The sequence below is a fragment of the Gossypium hirsutum genome, chromosome D09 (genome assembly GCF_007990345.1).
Source record: "Gossypium hirsutum isolate 1008001.06 chromosome D09, Gossypium_hirsutum_v2.1, whole genome shotgun sequence".
Classification (NCBI taxonomy): domain Eukaryota; kingdom Viridiplantae; phylum Streptophyta; class Magnoliopsida; order Malvales; family Malvaceae; genus Gossypium; species Gossypium hirsutum.
This window is the reverse complement of record NC_053445.1, coordinates 34016041-34038468: the sequence shown is the minus strand read 5'-3', so window position 1 is coordinate 34038468 and position 22428 is coordinate 34016041. Positions and strand designations below refer to the sequence as shown.

Genomic DNA, 22428 nt, shown 5'->3' with positions numbered 1-22428 from the left:
GGACATGTATTATGAGTGATATATTGTAAGGGTGAAGCTAGAATTTTTTTCGAGAAGATTAAAGTTGAATTAGAAATTCTCATAAGAGTTAAAATACAATTTTACTATTATATTAGTTTATAATTTTATAAAAGATAATTATTTGGTACACAAAAACTTTTTAATTTCACGAGTGGAGTTAATTTTTTTGTGTCATTATAAGTTATAGTTAAAAATTAAAATAAATAAATAAATTAGACATGTGATAAAATCTCTAGCCGTTGCTAAAATTAAAAAGATTTCAATTGTCAGCATACCAAATAATTAATGACTAAATCAAAATTTTATCATTTTTAAATTAAAATATAATTTTACTCTACATTAATATATAAAATTATAGATTTTAAAGGAATCCAAGATTCTGTGGCTGCCCCTAATTTGTACTGTAATTATAAACCCTTAAAAGAAAAGAGTAAGATGAAGAATATTTCCCTCTCAGGTGCATATATTTCATTTATAAAACAACATATGATGAAAATAAATCTTGGTCGTGTTCAAATTGTAGGACAATAATAGCTAAACATGAAATTGTCTAAGGTTCCTCTCATTATCATCATCATTCATTGCCTTATTTTATTCTATCTTTTTCAAACTGAATATTCTTTTGGTAATAAAATTGTGGTCTTTTTTTATTTATAAAATTAACCTAAAAAATTTAATTAATTATGTACAGCCCAATTACAATAATAGACAAACCCAATTTTCAGCCCAATGGACCCACAGGCCCAAAATCTAAAGCGGCCCATTGGGGCCCAAAAACTAAACAGCACGAGGAACCCTAGGGTTCCCTGCCCTTGCCTCGCGCCGCTGCTCCCATGTGCCTCCAACGTGCACCACGCCCGAAGTCTGCCACCGCCAGCCGGCCTTTCATTAAAACGGCAGGTTGACCTTGCCATGTACCTGCAAAAAAGAGACAAAAATGGAAGCAAAAAACGTGAAGGAACAGTGGCAGAAATGAAGCCAAAATAGTAGATAAAAGTACATTGTAAATCGGCTTTATAAGCCCAAAAGATCGAACAACGCTGGGGGATTCGATGGAAAAAAGAACATTGTGGAATCAATAAAAATCGAAAAAATCTTCTAAGAGAAGGTTTTTTTCTTTTCTCTTTTTCATTACGTTTTCTTGGTTTGTTTCTGTCTGTTTATTATTATTTTTTTTCTTATTTTATCATACACACACACACACACACACACATATATATATATAAGAAGATATAAGTTAAAAAAAGAAAAGAGACGGAGTACTTACCCCGGCGCCGTCGAGGCTCTTCTTCATTCCGTCCAAATCGGGGCTGAGGAAGAGTGGCTTCTAGTTTTTGAAGCGACAGAGAGGAAAAGAGGGAGGCTAGGGTTTACAGAATTGTTGAAAAATGGCTCAATGCCTTAATATTTAGCTTTTATAAGATTTTAAATGGCGCCGTTTGAAGGCTTGGAGGGCTGCACATCATTGCCCTAATGGGTATTTTATGCAATTAGTCCCTCCAGTTCTGTGACGCATTCAATGCACTCTTTATTTTATTCGATTTTCGGCCACAGAATTTCGCATCTGTTTCGATCTGGTCCTGCGCAAAATGATGAGCGTATGGGACGGGGAATATTGCACGATCGGTCCCCCATGTCCTCAGCACATCTTATTTCAGCCCCTAGCAATCTGTTTTATATATTTGCAGTTTAGGACCTGATTTTTTTTATTTCGTTTCAACCATGTCCTCAATATATTTAGTTTATTTATTTATTAAAAATAGGCTATTTTATTATTATTTTTAAGTCCTTATATTTATTATTTATTTGAATTTGTTTTATATTTTTCATATATATTTTTTTAACTGTTTCTTTTATCATTTAGGATTTTCTTTTATATATTATTTTATTCTAGATTGTTTTAGATTAACTAGTATTTATCTCGAGTCTTATATTTTATTTATTTCAAAAATATGTGTAGGCATTATCCATTTTAAATTTATATGTACTATGTAATATAAATTGTTTCTTGTGCTACTTATTTTGATATTCTTTATATTGTTCATTTCCATGCTGTTTTATTTTTTATTTATTTCAGGATTCTATAAATTAAGTACTTTATACATTATTATATCTCATGTTGAAATATGTTATACATGTTATATGTGTCAATTATTTTGAAACTGTTTTGTACTTTCTTTACTCCACATTTTTTCCTTTAAATGTTTTATTTATTATCCATTTTAAGATTAACTGTTCTTATTTCACGTTTTTGCATGTACATATGCATTATTCATTTTTGAAGTTTTCATATATAGTATTTTACAATTATTTTGTATATGGTTGACTCTTAAATTTCCCTTTTTTACAATATTTATTTAAAACCCGTTTATTATTATTTAAAATAGTTCTACCTTTTATTTTAACTTGCCCTACATATGTTGTTTAATTTATTCGTCTCTGGATATTAATAATAGTGTTAAAATAACGTATGTTGGGTGGTTATCTTCATTGTATGTGCCATAGTTCGTTCACTTATATTTTCATGTTATTATCATACATTTATATAATTTTATTCATGTATCGTTATTCCATGTTTACTATTATATTGTTATTGCATGTCATTATATTATAAATTAAGTCCCAACATAGTTATCCAACTTAGGTTGCTTTATCATGTTTTTCTAAATAAAATAAATGCTTACTTCAAACTTCTTATTCGTTACCATTCAAAAGTAAAATTTCAAAGTAATGCAATATTTTGCGTTTGGAAAATCGAGAAAATGTGCCCTAACGTGCTGGGTTTCGATTTCTCGTTTGACCAAATGACTTAATATCCTTCTTAAAAATTTCAAAAATAAAGGCAATATTCTATATTTAGAAAATTCGAGAAATCGTGCCCTAACTTATGGGTTTCGATTTTCTTCGTTGATTCTAAGTAACCGAATATCCCTTTGAAATTAAAAATAAATGAGGTCTCAATAAAAAATAAAAATGCAAGCTTACTCTCAAAAATACAAGGTATTGTGTCCTAACTTACTGGATGTGACATCTTATTACTTCAAGATAAGAAGGCATTTTTCATTTTGATTTATTCGAGTAATTTTAAAATAACGCAATATAAAGAGGGATCGTATTTTTAAATTCTTTTCGAGTTCTCAATTTTCGACACCAAGACACTAAGTAACCAACTAGGTACCAATTTTGGGCGTATCGAGGGTGCTAATCCTTCCTCGTGCGTAACCGACTCCCGAACCCATTTTTTTGAATTTCGCAGACCAAAATCGTTGTTTTAATAAAAATTAAATCGTTTATTAAAAACAATCACTTTTCGAGGTGACCCGATCACACCTCATCAAAAAGGATTGGTGGCGACTGCCGTTTTTGTTTTTATTTTCAAAATCCAAGTGGACCTCGTTTTCATCAAAAAAATGGTGTCAACAAATTATATAAATGACCTAGTTTTTTGATTAAACATGTAAATGACCTAAAATCTATAGTGAAAGTTGGTGGAGTCATAGAATTTGGCGCCACCAACATGCTACGTCAGCAATCGGGATAAAAAATCAATTTTTTGGTAGAGCCATGTAGAATGGCATCACCAGTTTCCAATGTGATTTTTTTAAGTTTTCTAATATTTTAAATATATTAGAAAATGTTAAGTATAAATAATTTTAAAATTTTAATATACTTAATATATATTTTTAATAGGTAAAGACAAAAAAAATATTTTCTTAAAATATTTAAAATTTTAAAAAACTTAAAAAATTAAATATATTAAACTTTTAAATATTTTAAAAATGTTAAGCATAACCAATTTTAAAATTTTAATATATTCAGTATAATTTTCTAAAATATATTTTAAAATTTTAATATATTTAATATATTTTTAATAGGTAAAGAGAAAAAAATATTTTTAATATATTTAAAATTTTAAAAAACTTAAAAAATTTTAAATTTTAAATATGTTAAAGAAAATGTTGAGTATAACCAATTTTAAATTTTTAACATACTTAATATATTTATATATATTAAAATTTTGAACCTATTAAAAAAATTTAAGTATTAACCAATTTTAAAATTTTAATATATTTTTTAATAGGTAAAGACAAAAAAAAAGTTTTCTTAATTTATTTAAAATTTTAAAAAGAAAAATGGGTGGACAACTTTGGAAACTGGTAGCGCTAATTTATTTGGCTCCACTAGAAAATTAATTTTTTTAAAAGTTCTTCCATTTTTTCAGAAATTGTAGTATTTCCCTAGTATTTATACAGGTAACGTTATTTTACATGACTCCACCAAAAAATTAATTTTTTTATCTTAATTACTGATGTGACATATTGGTGGCGCCAAACTCTTTAGCTTCACTAACTTTCACTGTAAATTTTAGGTCATTTACGTGTTTAATTAAAAAATAAACATTTATGTAATTAATTAAAATTTTTGAAAAAGCCGAAATTGTGGGACAATGACTAAAGAAGAGACTCCACTCATGTCAAATTCACAATGATTATTGAGGCTAGTACCAAATAAATGGACATATGATTAAGGATTTATATGATCAACTTTATGGTGAACCGATAGCAATGAGTCACATCTACATCATCATTTACAAATAACAAATAAAGCGAAAAAAAATGATAAATCAATTCAAAATTTTATCTCCTAAATTAAATAGTTGACTAAAATGATTTATCGTCGGGAGTTATCAATTAATTTTTCGAGTTTAATAAATTTGATTTGGATAAATTTAAATTTAAATGAAAAAAAACTTTAATTTTAAGTTAATATGATTGAATTTGACTCAATTCGAATTATTATAAGATAAATTATAAAAATAGTCACTTTTGTTTGTCTCAAATATTTTAGAAACTTATGTTTGAAATATTACATTTTAGTCACTTACATTATTGTTTTGTTACGAAGTGGTTACTCTGCCATTAAGCTTCGTTACCTCCCTAAAAGCAATCTTATGTGGCAGCTTAAATGGGTTTTAAATGTCAACTTAGATGTCTAACTAGGACGAAAATAGGTTTTTAATTAAATAAATTTAATTAAATGAAATTTTAAATTAATTACACATTGAACTGGAAAAAAAATTGTCAGTCTCCTTTTTCTTTTAGTTTTCTTTTCCATTTTGACTAAAAAAACTATTCTCATCCCAATTTGACATCCAAGTTGGCATCTAAAACCTATTTGGACTGCCACATAGGATTGTCGTTAGGGAGGTAACGGAGCTTAATGACGGAGTGACTACTTCATAACAAAATGATAACATAAGTGACTAAAATATAATCTGAGACAAATAAAAATAATTATTTTTATAGTTTACCCATTATTATATATAAATAAACAATTTACTTATTCCTTAAATATTATACATTTAATAAAATTTAATAATTAATATTCAATGAATAATAAATTCAAATTAAATAGTCTTTACACTATGGTCAACATGACAAGGCAATTACCACTATATAACCAAAAATAAGGCTCATTTTAATTTAGTTTAATTCATAATTTAGCTATTATATACATTTTTGTATTTAGATTTTGATACTCGAATTATTTTTTTCATCTCAATTTATTTCAAAATAAAATGGTTGGTAATAATAATGTGACACATTTCTTATTTTTATTGGTTATTGATAATTTTAGAGATAACATGTGATGCCAAAATGAAACAAAATGAAATACCAAAATAAGAAAAAAAATATAGTTCAAAAATTAAATCGTGATGTCTTTTAATTTTGCGGTGATTTTCATCCATGAGATATTTCATGATTTTGTTTTACAAAAACTATTTTAATTGCACATAAATATTTAGTATTATATTGTGTTTGGTTCAAAAAATATTATATTCTCGAGAGTAACGTAAACATTATCTTGAGCCGATAATATTAGACTCCAACAATATTAAGATTCTGGAATATATAGGTGATCTCAATATCACCTTTTTTTTTTTAGGTGATTTTGCATTCCCTTAAATGTGTATTTTTGAAAATTTTACTTTAATTTAGATGACTTAAACCAAAACAAAATAATAATAATAACTAATAAATCAAATTCTATAATTCTTTCATATATTCTTCAAGTATTGTTTCAATTATATATTTATTATTATAAGCCGAGAAAAGTTGACATTTAATCCATTACATTACATTGTGTTATATATCATTTATAACAAATTTACCAATTTTTATTTATTTTTATCATTTTGGTCAAATTTGCTTTTAAACCACAACAAATAACATTTTTTAAGTGAAAAAGGAAAACATCTCATACACCACTTTTGGAGTTTTTTTGTACTCTAAGAAGTGGGTTAAGAGTGTGACTTGTATATTTCTTGTGGAATCCCCAAAAAACTCACAGGTTATAAGGGTGAGCGTTCGGTCGAATCGAATCGAATGAAAATGTTTTGAGTTAATCGAGTTGGCGAATCCTATTTTATCATCCTAACCCGATTTGAAATTTTTTCGAATTGAGTCGAGTGAGATGAAATTTGAATCAAATCGAATATATTTGTTCAAGTTAAATTAAAAAAATGACTTTGGATCATTGTAACCATTGTCACTCATTATAATCAAATTTGCCCGCCGTACTCAAATTTGTTATTAACTTTGATCTTCTCATAATTTATTTTTTGATCTTTTATATACGGGTTAGCTTATTTGCTTGCTTAGTTGCTTCAATTATCTTCTGATTTTTATCACCATGTATTTTGAAATTAAAAAATATATTAAATATAAAAAAGTTGATTTTTAATAAAAATTATCTTAAAGATAAAATATGTGAAATTGATACCAACATAAAATTTTAACACAGATATTTTATGGCATCATCAATAATTCAATTTTAACAGAAATTTATAAAGATTTAATATGATTAAACAATTCAATAATATAAATAGTATAAAATGTGGAATTTAATTTAATAATATAAATAGTAGATATAAATAAAATTATTACTATTTAGATTTAGGGATATTTTTTGGATGATTTTTTTATTTGGGGGTAAATGGTAAACAGTAAAAGTTTAGGGGAAAAATAAAAAATTTTGAGGGTTAGGGAAGTAAAATTTTGGGAGAAAGTAAATGGGGTAAATAGCTAAACAAAATTAACCTTGTCGCACATAAACCAAATACCCCCATTAGTTTTTATTGGAAGATGGTATTCGCATTTCATAAAAGTGATTTGTATAGTCAGTATGCATTAAGTCCATTTACCATTCATTGAATGAAAATGGAAGCTAGAGAGAACAAATGCAAATCCATGCGGGGCAGCAAGGCACGCTTCGAAGAGCGCTGAGATCTGGGCAAAGCCATTTGACCAAAACCGGGTCTTCGCCCATGGGATGAACACCATAGATTTTGCCTGTCCAAACACAACATAGGAACCAAGAAAGGAAAATGGAAATAAACATAAAATAGAGGTTACTATCAACGAGGAAGCTGTTGGCGTCCTCCCCATCTCCGATCGCCTCACAACCCCCTTCAAATGCTGGTGAATCACACCGACGTTGGAACAGCTGGAGTCGTCATTCCCTCCTCAAGCTCCATATCTAGGGGTAAAAAGGTAAGCTATGAAGCTCAGACCTTCCTTGGTGATGACCACAACACCAACTTTTCGGAGGGTCTAGCCTTGTCACTATCGGAGTCACTCCTTTAATGCATCGGCTCGTCCAAAAGCATGGCCAAAGAAGTTATTGCACCGGAGGAAGGAAAGAGAAGAAGGAGAAAAGGGGAAAAGATAGGCTTATGGAGAAGGAAGAAGACTAAGCCACCAGTCGTAGATGGCTAGCCGCTCAGGATAACACACTCAATAAAAATAAGGTTTTTTTAGAGAGAATGTGGTGGCGGACATGAAAAAAAGAAAAAAGATTTTACTACCTAACACCCCCTTAATTTTTACCATATTCATTAATGCAACTTGATACGTCCGTGATGCTTAGCAGGTGCTTTTACGGTACTTGGCTTAACAACACGACATTCCCTACACGGCGAGACAAATGATCGAAGCAATTTCCGGCCGAACCAAGGTTTCGAGCCCATCGTCTCTCTTTTACCTTGATTCCTCACTTCCCCATTCAATTTCCTCTCGCCATCGCCGCCAAGAGATGGTGGTCGTGATTTCAACAAGAACTCAAGTGGCAAGAGATGACCGCCACCGGAGTCTGGTCGGGAACTTTTATTCGAGTCATGGGGACTTTGATCTTTGTTGCTTTGATGATTTGGAGGGTCGATGCATACGAGGCTAGTGAAGGAGAGAGAGTAGTCGAGTGATGATGAATTGCTATGATCGGTTGCAACATCCATGGAAATCTTGTTTTACTTTTGGCTTCCCATTGACAATGGTGTTACATATATATCCACCTTGTTCCATGGGATATTCGGATGTTTGTTTTTAACTTTAATTTTTCTAATGTTTTCTAAGGTACTTTTCTCCTATTTGTTTCATTAAAAATAGTTTTTATTTAAAATAGTTTGTATGAAATGCTTTTAAAAATTTGTCAAACAATAAAAAATATTTTATATAAATTCATCCAAAACACTAGAATGTATTAACTTTTTCAAGAAAGTAAGTCATTTTCCAGAAACTATTTTCAGTGAAACAAACAGACCCTGTATTATTAAGTCCAAAACACTAGAATGTATTAACTTTTTCAAGAAAGTAAGTCATTTTCCAGAAACTATTTTCAGTGAAACAAACAGACCCTGTATTATTAAGTCCAAAACACTAGAATGTATTAACTTTTTCAAGAAAGTAAGTCATTTTCCAGAAACTATTTTCAGTGAAACAAACAGACCCTGTATTATTAAGTACTTGGGAGATTCCTAATTATAGGGATTGTATCAAATTAGTCTCTCTATTATTAAATGGATCAATTTAGTCCTTATATTATTAAAAAGAATTACATAAGTCCATATTGTATAAGAGTTAACATTTGTTGTATAAAAAAAATCTTGAATTTTTTTTATTTTCAATTGTAGTTCAATTCCAAACAGAAAATTTCATTTACAGAACCATAAAAATTTTAAAAAATATTAACTTTGTTAAACAATAACTGTTAACTAAATTCTAATTTGGTCTTATTTATTGTTTTTGATAATAAAAGAACTAAATTGATTCATTTAAAAATAGATGGACTAATTTGATACCGTGCCTATAATATAGGGATCTCCTAGGGAATGTCACCCTAAATATCATTATCATAACAAGATAGTGAAGTCTAATAATTTGAGTGCATTGTTTCACCAGTTACATCTTTGAAACCTGTTGGGTGGATTTAACAAAGGAGCTGGTGAAATAAAATAATAAAACTATGTCTTTTATTTCTTTAGATCTTAATGAACTTAAAATGATTCTGTCTTTTTTGGTAAAACAACCATTGAAATGACAAAGATGGGAAATGTTGGTTTATGTTTAACTGTTGTTTGCCAAATGTTTTATCTCTTGACCTATTCAATATAAATCACAAAATTCAAATTCCAAATATATTCAAATAACATTCATACATTAGAGAATATATTTAAAGGAAAATTTACAGTCTTATGTGTCTTGAACTTATACTAAATGCGATTAATATAAATGTTGTAATATTTTTTGATTTTTTAATAGTCGGTAATTAAAAGAAAATATTTTCTCAATTCTTGTTATAGCTATTGCAGCCCCTGGAGCAACTATTGGATCAGCTATTGTGTCCTCGATTTATCATAACAGAAAATCAACGTGTATCAATCAATCAACTTTGTTGAATAAATAATAATATTAAATTATAAGTGTTGACACTAATTTTTTGTGAAAACGGGGTCGACTTGGATTTTGAAAATGAAACGAAAATGGGAGTCGCCACCAATCTTTTATTATTTAGGTGTGATTGGATCACCTCGTGAAGTAACCATTTTAATAAAAGTTTAAATTTATTAAAACAGACATTTTTGGTCTACGAATTTTCAAAAATGGGTTCGGGAGCCGGTTACGCACGAGGAAGGGTTAGCACCCTCGATGCGCCCAAAATTGATACCTTATGATTATTTAATTTCTTTATGTCGAAAGCTGAAAGTTTGAAAAGATTTTAAAGTACGATCCTCTTTTATTAATGTTGATTTTAAAATGCTTTAATTAAATCAAAACGATTGCTAAAGATTCTCTCGTCTCGAGATATCAGAGTATCACAACCCATAAGTTAGGACACGATACTTTGAACTCCCAAGCACAAGTTTGTCTTTAATTTCTATTGAAATTTCATGTATTTTGAAACTTAAAAGGATATTTGGCTATTTAGGTTTAATGAGAAAATCGAAACCCAGTAAGTTAGGGTGTGATTCCTCAAATTTCCTAAAACACGAAATATTGCCTTATTTATTTTTTAGAAAAATCCTCATCTCGAGAAAACAACATATCATATCCAAAGCGTTAGGACACGACGTATCGAATTCCCGAAAATGAGCTTTTTATTTATTGGAAAGATATTCAATTATCTAGGTTTTTAAAAAGAAGATCATATTCCGTAAGTTAGAACACAGTCTTTTATTAATTCTCGAGATCATTTAAAACTTGAGTTTGAAAATATTCGTGTATTTGGGTTTATCGAGAAAATCGAAACCCCGTAAGTTAATGTATGACTTTTCCGAATCACAAAATACGAAATGCTATTTATTTGAAACAAATTTTAATATATCGAGTAAAAGGAAACACGATGTCGTAAAAAATGCGAAAACAAACTACATTGTTGATACGCATAACAAACAATAATAAATACGATGGTGTAAAAATAATATGAACACTAGCAACGAAAATAAGATATATAAAAAGGATCAATCAATAACATACGAAATAACATGTATATAAGCGAATAAAGTTAAAACATTCTTCCAAAATGATAATGAAAACGTAACTAACTAAAGAAAATGAATAAAATTATAAAAATGTAAAAAGGTATATGTGTGTATATATACATGTACATAAAAATTATAAAATATAAAAATATATAAGTATGTATATATATTCATGAAAATAGAAAGGTATATAAATATATATATATATAGATATGTATATAAAATATATAAAAATATATGAGTACGTATGTATGTATATATGAAAATAAAAAATGTATATAGATTATAGAATATAAATATATATATAAGTATGTATATATATAAATTGTAGAAAATATGTACGTGTATTATAAAAATGTATGCATGTATATGTGTATATAACAAAGTTTGGAATTAAAAAGGTATAAGTGAATAAATAATAATAATAATACAAAACTAATAGTATAATACAATAATATAATAATGAGTAAATAAATATAAAAAGAAAATATAAGTATGATAATAAATAGATTAATTAATAATATAACAAAATAAACACAAATGGACTAATCAGGGATAAAAATAATAGTTAAAGGCTGAAACTGAAATAAAATAAATACGGAGGACCAATTTGGAAAAACGCGAAAGGGCGAAGGGTCGAATAAGAAAATATCCCAATTATTGGGACACGTGTCCCTTCATAGGACCCGGGACTAGATTAAAAACACTAAAAAATTTGGGGCGAAATTTATAAAATATAAAAGGTCCAAATAGGACTAAGTTAAAACACCCAAAAAGATGGAAGGACCAAATGGGTAAATAACCCAATTATCAAAACAGGTGGATCCTCTCTGTGCGGGTCGGGTCGATCTGGGTCTTGAAGCAAAACGGCATCGTTTTGGCTATTGGTGCCCAAACCCAAAACGACGACGTTTCATGGGCCTATTTAAGTCAGTTTTTTTTTTAAAAAAAATTTCATTCTTCTCTCATTTTCAAAAAAAAACTTCAAAAAACACTCTCTCAACCTTTCTACACTCCCCCCAAATCCGGCCAAAGGTTCGGTCGGCCGCCGCCATGCCTGCCGCCGGTCACCGGCGACAGCGCCGCCGTCCACGGTGGTCGGAAGCCCCAAAGCCCCATTTTACTCCCCTTTTCGCGTAGAACTCGGATTTGGGCCCGAAAGACCCCAAAAGAAATAGAAGAAGAAGGTCCCTCCTCTCCCCTAGGCTCGGTTCTGACGACGGAGAAGAGACCTCCGGCGACAAGACCGCGGTAGCCTCAGGTGACTCCTTCCTTCCCTCTTTTGTTATTTTTTGTGTATTGTATGTAAAAAAGGGGATAAAAAATAAATAAATTGAAAAAAAATAATAAAAATGTGCGAATCTGTAATAAAAGACCGCCTTTGCAATTCTTTTTTCTATTTTTTATTTTTTAATGTTCGTAAAAAGAGAGAAAAAAATACAGTGATGATATTTGGCTTTTATAGCAGATTACAACTGTTGATTTTTTGTTTTTTTTTCTATTTATTTTGCTTGATTCTTCTGTTGTTTTGCATTGATTTCTCTCTGCAGGTGTCAGAGGCATGCGATGCGCGTGGAGGTGGCGGTGGCTGGTGTGCGGCGGCAGTGTCAGAGGTGGCAGAAGCTTGCGGCACGCCTAAGGTTTCTGCCTCTCCCTCTTGCTGAAAATTACTTTAGGTTTTGGGCTAGGGTTTAGTTTGGGCTGAGGGTTAATTTGTATTTGGGCTTGGCATAATTGGGTTTGAATTTGTTGTAAATGGATTGTTAATTTATTTATTTTTTGTTTTTGTTGTTGGGCCAGGGCAAAAATGGGCTATTACAGCTGCCCCTCTTTGCTCATTGTCGTGTAATGAGAACAGAGCAAAGACTTCAAAAAGGACTAATTTTGCCCGGCCTCACCGGATCTTGACTTGTTTTGGTGCTTTTCTTCTTCAGATAGCTTCATTCTAGTCCACCGTGTCTTCAGAGGTATTGGTGCTTTGATCCACTCTATTGTGACGACAGAGAGATAGGATTTGTAGCACTTCAAGGGAAAATTTGTTATGTTCGATTTGCTCCATTGCAAATTTAGGGAGATAAGACTTGTAGTTTCAACTGCAACTTTAAGGAAATAAGGTCTGATGCAATCTGCTCTACTGCAACTTTAGAGAGATAAGATCTATCATTTTAATCCACTCCACTGCAACTTCAGGGAGATAGGATTGGTTTCTTCTGTCTGCTCCACTACAACTTCAGGGAGATAAGACTGGATGCGATCTGCTCTACTACAACTTCAGAGAGATAAGATCTATGGTTTTAATCCGCTCCACTGTAACTTCAGGGAGATAGGATTGGTTTCTTCTGTCTGCTCCACTACAACTTCAGGGAGATAAGACTGGATGCGATCTACTCTACTGCAACTTCAGAGAGATAAGATATATGGTTTTAATCCGCTCCACTGCAACTTTAGGGAGATAAGATTGGTTTTTTTCTATCTGTTCCACTGCAACTTCAAGGAGATAAGACTGGGTGCGATCTGCTCTACTGCAACTTCAGAGAGATAAGATCTGTGTTTTTAATCCGCTCAACTACAATTTCAGGGAGATAGGATTGGCTTCTTTTGTCTGCTCCATTGCAACTTCAGGGAGATAAGACTGGGTGCAATCTGCTCTACTGTAACTTCAGAGAGATAAAATCTATGGTTTTAATCCGCTCCAATACAACTTCAGGGAGATAGGATTGGTTTTTTTTGTCTGCTCCCTCTGCAACTTCAGGGAGATAAGACTGGATGTGGCCTGCTCTACTGCAACTTCAGAGAGATAATATCTGTAATGTATAGCTTCAATCTTTTTAGCTGTAATATCGGGGAAGTAAGATTCATCGTTGCGGCTTCAATCTTTTCTACTGCACCGTCAGGGAAGTAAGATTTACCGTTGTGGCTTCAATCTTTTTAATTACAATGTCGGGGAACAAGATTTGCCGTTGTAGCTTCAATTTGTTTAATTGCAATGTCGGGGAACAAGATTCACCATTGTAGCTTCAATATGTTCCACTGCACCGCCAGGGAAGTAAGATTCGCCGTTACAGCTTCAATATTTTAAATTGCAATGTTGGGGAACAAGATTCGCCGTTGTAGCTTCAATCTGTTCCCCTGCAATGCCAAAGAGATATGATTGGTGTCTTCAATCTAATTCACTGCTAATACAGGAAGACAAGATCTAATATCTTCAGTCTGTTCTACTGCAAACTTAGGGAGGTCAGACTGGTGTTTTCGATCTGCTTCGCTGCCAGTACAGGAAGACAAGATCTGCTATCTTCAGTCTGCTCCACTGCAAACTCAAGGAGGTTAGGCTGGTGCCTTTGATCTGCTTCGCTGCCGGTACAGGAAGACAAGATATGTTGTTTTTAGTCTATTCCGCTACAATTTCAGGGAGATAAGACTTGATATGATGACTTCAATCCATCCCACTGCAACTTCAGGGGTATGGGTAACTTCATTGATCTGTTCTTTGGGGAACATGACCTGTAAAATCTGTTTCATAGACCTATTTATGCCTAATGTTTAGGATGTCATGATTAGAATGAATCAAATGCTCCTAACTGAATGTGTATGAATGATATTTGTATGAATGTAGAATGTCATGAGAATGATCTTTTTTGATGTTTGGGTTATCATTCCTCGTTGTTCATCAAGGTTCTATCACTGATGCATTCTCGTTCAGCTGGTATCTTTAACAGAAAAACCTAAGAAATAGTAGCAATTTGGACTATTCTTTCTCAAATGCTTCCAACCTTTAAGTTTGGTTAGTTCTAAAGAATAGTCTTGTTTCAGGTCCTCATACTATTTAGAAACTTTCAAAGTAATATGCAAAAATTCTTTTGCTTGAATATTATCAGTCCAATAATCGTTATTTCAATGAAGTGCTTGAAAAAGATTATCAAAATGGACAAGATGAAATTTTGTTGAGAGCAAAGCTCGAAATGAATGAATTAATCAAGATAGCAAATTTTGCTAGAATGAGAATAAATTAATCAAGATGGCGTATTTTGTCAAAATACAAAAATGAATAAAATGGAAATAGGTGCCCTAGATATCGCAGCATGAGCTTTTCTGCCCCAAACATCTTGAGGACCCATTTTGAACTTGATATGTGTTTAGAAGTCCTAGAAGACTTTGTTGATGCCCCAAGATGTAGCATCTCTCTTTCTTATTAATTCGGAGAGGACAAGACTACCGCATGCCCCACTTTCGATCAAAATTTGAACTGCCCATTCCTGGGTTTTCAATTCAAAACCCCTTTGGTCTCAAGACGCCCTTTGCGGGTTTTCACCTTGGCCTCTCCTTTTTTTTCGTTCTTATTTTTTTCTTATTTTCTTTTCGTTTCTTTGTTTTCCAAGTGAAGTTTTCATTTCTTGAATCAGAATTCTCAAAATTAGGCAGGTTCTTGTCATCCATCTTGGTCAATATCGACTCTTTTTCAGATAAGGCTTTCCACATAAGGTCCTTTCGAGTTTGGCATCCACTTTCTTCTGAAGTCCTTTTGTATAGGAAGGATCTTCTTCGATATTAGGTCCCCCTCATGGAATTCTCTAGGGTGAACCTTTTTTGGTGAGCTCGCATCATTTGCTTTTGGTACATTTGATCATGACGGATAGCTTTCAACCTTTTTTCTTCAATCAACTTTAACTGATCATATCGGGCCTGGATCCATTCTGCTTCATCCAACTTCAGCTCTGACAAGACTCGAAGGGTAGGAATATCAACTTCGATGGGTAAAACTGTCACTATTCCATATACCAATGAGAAATGAGTTACCCCAGTAGAGGTTTTTTTTGTTTTTGTTTTTTTTCCCTCCATTGTACTATTCATTTTAAGGCGACATAGTGTTAATCTTGAACAGACTGCAAAATTTTGATACCGTACTGTTGTTCAAATTTAGTGCATTGTCGAATATGATCCTTTTTGGCATTCCATAGCGACATATGATTTTCAAGAATTTGCTGACTGCCAACTTCATGAAATTGACATATGAAGCAACTTCTACCCACTTAGTGAAGTAATTGACGACCATAAAGATGAGTTGATGACCGCTAGAATATTTCGGCGCGATCAGCTCGATGACATCCATGCCCCACATTAAGGAAGACCATGGCTTCCATTGATTCTTTGTAAGGTAGAATCTGTTTCTCGACTTGTTCTACCCTCCTTAACAAATCAAGAGATAAACCACAGTCTTGGTCGTCTTTAAAGTCCTGAGGTTTCTCTAGACACATATCTTGCTCAAAAGGAGATTCTGAGTCAATATCAGTGTCGCTCATATCATTGATATCTAGAGACCTGTTCTAGGGACGAAGGAAGACTCAAAGAGCTAATGGATCGAAGGATAATTATCTGTACGGTATGAGTATGAATGAAATGGAAGGAACAAAAGAATGTTTGCCAAGACAAAACACAAAGATGCATTTCATTGAAATAAAAAATAGTGGACATGTGCCTTTTCACAAAAGAATTTTCTATTGCTCCCTGGCTTAGAGCAATAAGAGTGTTATGAATAGTACTCTGAGTTGGTCCTAAAAACACAAGATTCTCCTCCACAGTCCCGTTGTCCAGAACGCCTCTAGGGATGTAGAAACAAATTCTTGATAGTTTTTCCTTAGTTCCTTCTTCAAAGGTACAAACATCTTTACCTTCCAAACCATTGATATATTCAAAGAATTCCAATTATTTATCATCCATCTGGCTCTATACTAGAGTTTTAAACTCGACGCACTTTTGGATTTTGGGAAATTTATTGTATACAATGAAAGGTAATGTTGATGCATGAATGCAAAAAGGGGTGTTGATCTTGATTCAATTATATTAGAATAACTTTTCTAGAAAAGAAATCTCTTTACATAAAATGAATATCTACATATACGGCCTTACCCTAATACTCAAAGTGAAGACATCGATCATTTTCCTCATATCCAGATGCCAAGATCAAATCTCGCGAACTCCCAAAAAGGGTGCCTCTTCGATCTCTTTTTGCTCGATCCGGGCTGCAACTCGTTTCTCCATCATCCTCGTGATGCTCATTGGCTTCTTTAAGAAAGTTGGCATTAGCGGCCCTCGAATAGTCTTCGTCAACTTGAGTCTTCAGGCAACGAGGCAAAGTTGTGTACTCATTCACCAGACTATTACCCTTCCATCGTTACGTTTTCTCGAACCATGCTCGGACGACTGTATTGTCTTCCATTTTATCAAGAAACTCATTTTCTTATGACAAGCTCTCTATTTAATAACTGAATATGAATCAACACCTCTTTTCTATTATGAAAATGCAATGCAATTATAACCAAAACAAAACGAAATGGGTTAGTACAAAGCAAAAGCAAACAAGAAAAATAGAATCCCTATTCGAGTAACCACTAAAGGTTTGAAGTGGCTCTACCTAGGGTGGGCTCCTAAGGTCTACCACATGTAGTTTGGTTCTAAAGCAAAGGTGCCCGAACCGGCAGATTTCTCAATCCTCACCCATTATAGGCTCATACGGACTGAGTTTAGTTCAGGGGAATACATTTCCCTATGGCTGTACAGAGATGAAAATCTCACGAAGACATAGGTACAGATGCATCCCGAAAGCGGTCCACTATCCTGGACGGAGGTGAAAACCTCACGAAGGAAATAGCTTCTCACTTCCACTTAAAAGGATATAATCGAGCGGTTATGTAATGCAATATGCAGAAACACATCAAAATTCAAACCAATAGAGTAATTACAAACCGAAGTAATGATAATCGTAACAAAAACGGACAAAATACAACAAAATGATCGAAAATTTAAACCAAGTTTCGGGTGACCTCTAGGCATTCGGTGCAGTTCTACCTAGGGTAAGCTCTTAGGGCTTATTATATGCGGTTTGGTTCTAAAGTAGGGGTACCTGAACCAGCAGATTCCTCGATTCTCACCCATTATAGGCTCATACAGACCGAGTTTAGTTCAGGGGAATACATTTCCCTATGGCTATGCGGAGATGAAAATATCACGAAGACATAGGTACGGATGTATCCCGGAAGCGATTCACTATCCCATGCGGAGGTGAAAACCTCACGAAGGCGTAATTTCTCACTCCAACTTAGAAGGGTATGACCGAGTGGTCATGCAATGCCATGCGCAGAAATATATCCAAACTTAAACTAACACAGCGATTATAAATTACAATGAAGATTGTAATAAAGACAAATGAAAATGCAACGAAAGGATCGTATATTTAAACCAAGTTTTCAATTTTCGACAAAAACACAAAAAGCAATCAACACGTGGCTTGACTCTCTTATTTTGTCCCCAGTGGAGTCGCCAAGCTGTTGACACCATTTTTTTGTGAAAATGGGGTCGACTTGGATTTTGAAAATGAAACGAAAATGGGAGTCGCCACCAATATTTTATTATTTAGGTGTGATTGGATCACCTCGTGAAGTAACCATTTTAATAAAAGTTTAAATTTATTAAAACAGACGTTTTTGGTCTACGAATTTTCAAAAATGGGTTCGGGAGCCGGTTACGCACGAGGAAGGGTTAGCACCCTCGATGCGCCCAAAATTGGTACCTTAGTTGATTATTTAATTTCTTTATGTCGAAAGCTGAAAGTTTGAAAAGATTTTAAAATACGATCCTCTTTTATTAATGTTGATTTTAAAATGCTTTAATTAAATCAAAACGATTGCTAAAGATTCTCTCGTCTCGAGATATCAGAGTATCACAACCCATAATGATATGACCTCGGTTTAGTAGTTGAACCCGAGCCGTATAGTTCTCGATCGTAAACGAAGAAGTAGAATAGACGAGAAGAAGATAGAATATAATTGAGTTTCAAGAAGTAAAGTAAGTCCGTGCAAAGTTGGATATGGATTTGGTTTAAGTCGAAATGGTATGACTAGAATGGTCGAGTTCGGTTTAAGATTAATTAGAAAATGGTATTTGGTTTTGGTACGTTTTGGTAATGGTTCAAAAAGGTCAAGAGTGAACCAACACTGAAGAAAAGTGTCGACCCGAAACTTATAGGACCAAATTGAGTTGGAAATGGTTGATAAGGACCTTGACCCGATACTTAGTAAAGTATGAACCAAAGGTATCAAAGGTGAACGCCACACTCGGGTTTTAGGAGTGATAAGTTCGGAAAAGACTCGGAAAGACGCCACTAAAAGCTTAGATAAGTCTTACGGGTCTCGAACGAAATTTGAGAGAAAATGCCTCACAAATTTGGCAGTAATTTGCTAATTAAAATGTCCAAAAGTCCTTTACAAAGTAAAATTTCAGCTATTTATAAGCAACACCTAAGCTAGCCGAATGGTCACTTACATTCCTTAAAAATTAAGCAAATGAATCACTTAAATGAACTAGCTAGATTCGGCTGAACATGGAGCTCCATTAGACACCTTCTAGATGAAGCATTGGATTTGGAAAAACTTGGATGATGCATGGATAGCTAGGTTCGGCCAATGGGCATAAATTAGCTCATTTATGTTGCAACTTTTGGCTGAAAAGTGACCAGCAATTAAGAGGGTAATGAGCAGCCAATTCAAGTGTGAAAGCTCAACATTGAAGAGTCATGGAGTGTGAACACATGGAACCGAAAAGCCAAGATGCATCCAGCAAATGTGAAAGGATTAATTGACAGCTTTGGAGTTGGAAACATTAGCTCTCTTGACCGAATAGTCACCTAGGAATGCCAAATTCAGCTCACCAATTTGATGCATGTATCTCCAGGTTCATTGAATCTATTGTGCATGCACCAAGCTAAATGAATCTCCACATTCGGCTCACCTTGCTAAATGAACCCCCACATTCGGCCAACCTACATAAATAGGAAAAACTAAGATTAATGTGGTATTTAGCTGAACTAAATTAAGAATAAAAACAAGACACATTAATTCGGTCAACAATGACACTAAAAACAGCTCATTAAATCCGGCAGCTTTAAAGCAATTTTAAATCATGTAATAAAACTTGACATATTAAAAACATGCATAAAAACATATTTATAGGCTGTAGGAATTAATATGACTTAATAACATGTAAGAAAGAAAAACATATTTAACATGCTTATTTAAATTCGTCCAGATTTAAGACCAATTAAACAACAAAAATTAATTGAGCTGTAATAAACTAATTAAATGACGCAAATAATTAGTTCAGCTACTATAATAAAGGTCTTAAAGATATTGAGCTGAAATTGAGCTGGTTCGAGCTCATTGAACTTGAAGGAGCTGGAAATGAGCTAAATGAAGCTCCATAAAAATAAAATTGAGCTACGTCCAGCTTGTAAAAATGACGAGCCTCGCTCGTAGGCTGAAACAATAGCCGTTCCCGGGGGCGGGTCGTATCACATAAGTTAGGACACGATACTTTGAACTCCCGAGCACAAGTTTGTTTTTAATTTCTATTGAAATTTCATGTATTTTGAAACTTAAAAGGATATTTGGCTATTTAGGTTTAATGAGAAAATCGAAACCCAGTAAGTTAGGGTGTGATTCCTCAAATTTCCTAAAACACGAAATATTGCCTTATTTATTTTTTAGAAAAATCCTCATCTCGAGAAAACAACATGTCATATCCAATGCTTTAGGACACAACGTATCGAATTCCCGAAAATGAGCTTTTTATTTATTGGAAAGATATTCGATTATCTCGGTTTTTTAAAAAAGAAGATCATATTCCGTAAGTTAGAACACAGTCTTTTCGGAATGCTATTTATTTGAAACAAATTTTAATATATCGAGTAAAAGGAAACACGATGTCTTAAAAAATGCGAAAACAAACTACATTGTTGATACGCATAACAAACAATAATAAATACGATGGTGTAAAAATAATACGAAAAATAGCAACGAAAATAAGATAAATAAAAAGGACCAATCAATAACATACGAAATAACAAGTATATAAGTGAATAAAGTTAAAACATTCTTCCAAAATGATAATGAAAACGTAACTAACTAAAGAAAATGAATAAAATTATAAAAATGTAAAAAGGTATATGTGTATATATACATGTACATAAAAATTATAAAATATAAAAATATATAAGTATGTATATATATTCATGAAAATAGAAAGGTATATAGATATATATATAGATATGTATATAAAATATATAAAAATATATGAGTACTTATGTATATATATATGAAAATAAAAAATGTATATAGATTATAGAATATAAATATATATAAGTATGTATATATATAAATTGTAGAAAATATGTACGTGTATTATAAAAATGCATGCATGTATATGTGTATATAACAAAGTTTGGAATTAAAAAGGTATAAGTGAATAAATAATAATAATAATAATACAAAACTAATAGTATAATACAATAATATAATAATGAGTAAATAAATATAAAAAGAAAATATAAGTATGATAATAAATAGATTAATTAATAATATAACAAAATAAACACAAATAGACTAATCAGGGATAAAAATAATAGTTAAAGGTTGAAACTGAAATAAAATAAATACGGAGGACCAATTTGGAAAAACGCGAAAGGGTGAAGGGTCGAATAGAAAAATATCCCAATTATTGGGACACGTGTCCCTTCATAGGACCCGGGACTAGATTAAAAACACTAAAAAATTTGGGGCGAAATTTATAAAATATAAAAGGTCCAAATAGGACTAAATTAAAACACCCAAAAAGACGGAAAGACCAAATGGGTAAATAACCCAATTATCAAAACATGCAGATCCTCTCTGTGTGGGTCGGGTCGATCCGGGTCTTGAAGCAAAACGGCACCATTTTGGCTATTGGTGCCCAAGCCCAAAACGACGCCATTTCATGGGCCTATTTAAGTCAGTTTTTTTTAATATTCTTCTCTCCTTTTCAAAAAAAAAAACTTCAAAAAACACTCTCTCAACCTCTCTACAGTCCCCCCAAATCCAGCCAAAGGCTCGGTCGGCCGCCGCCACGCCGGCTACCGGTCACCGGCGACGGCGCCGCCGTCTGCGGTGGTCGGAAGCCCAAAAGCCCCCTTTTACTCCCCTTTTCGCGTAGAACCTGGATTTGGGCCCGAAAGACCCCGAAAGAAATGGAAGAAGAAGGTCCCTCCTTTCCCCTAGGCTCAGTTCCGACGACGGAGAAGAGACCTCCGGCGACAAGACCGCGGTAGCCTCAGGTGAGTCATTCCTTCCCTCTTTTGTTATTTCTTGTTTATTGTATGTAAAAAAGGGGATAAAAATAAATAAATTGAATAATAATAATAATGTATGAATCTGTAATAAAAAGACCACCTTTGCAATTCGTTTTTCTGTTTTTTATTTTTTAATGTTCGTAAAAAAAAGAAAAAAATACAGTGATGATATTTGGCTTTTATAGCCGATTACAACTGTTGATTTTTTGTTTTTTTTTTCTATATATTTTGCTTGATTCTTCTGTTATTTTGCATTGATTTCTCTCTGCAAGTGTTAGAGGCGTGCGATGCACGTGGAGGTGGCAGTGGCTGGCGTGAGGCAGTAGTGTCAGAGGTGGCAGAGGCTTGCGGCGCGCCTAAGGTTTCTGCCTCTCCCTCTTGCTGAAAATTACTTTAGGTTTTGGGCTAGGGTTTAGTTTGGGCTGAGGGTTAATTTGTA

General features: G+C 32.8%; 1 long non-coding RNA gene across 1 annotated transcript; it reads right to left on the bottom strand.

The window, feature by feature from the left end:
• Window positions 1-358: 358 nt before the first annotated feature.
• Window positions 359-1431, bottom strand: LOC107891779 (uncharacterized). The gene is made up of 2 exons (XR_001682297.2): window positions 1289-1431; window positions 359-939 (listed from the first exon to the last, which is right to left on the bottom strand). It is a non-coding gene; the product is annotated as an uncharacterized lncRNA (long non-coding RNA).
• Window positions 1432-22428: the final 20997 nt, after the last annotated feature.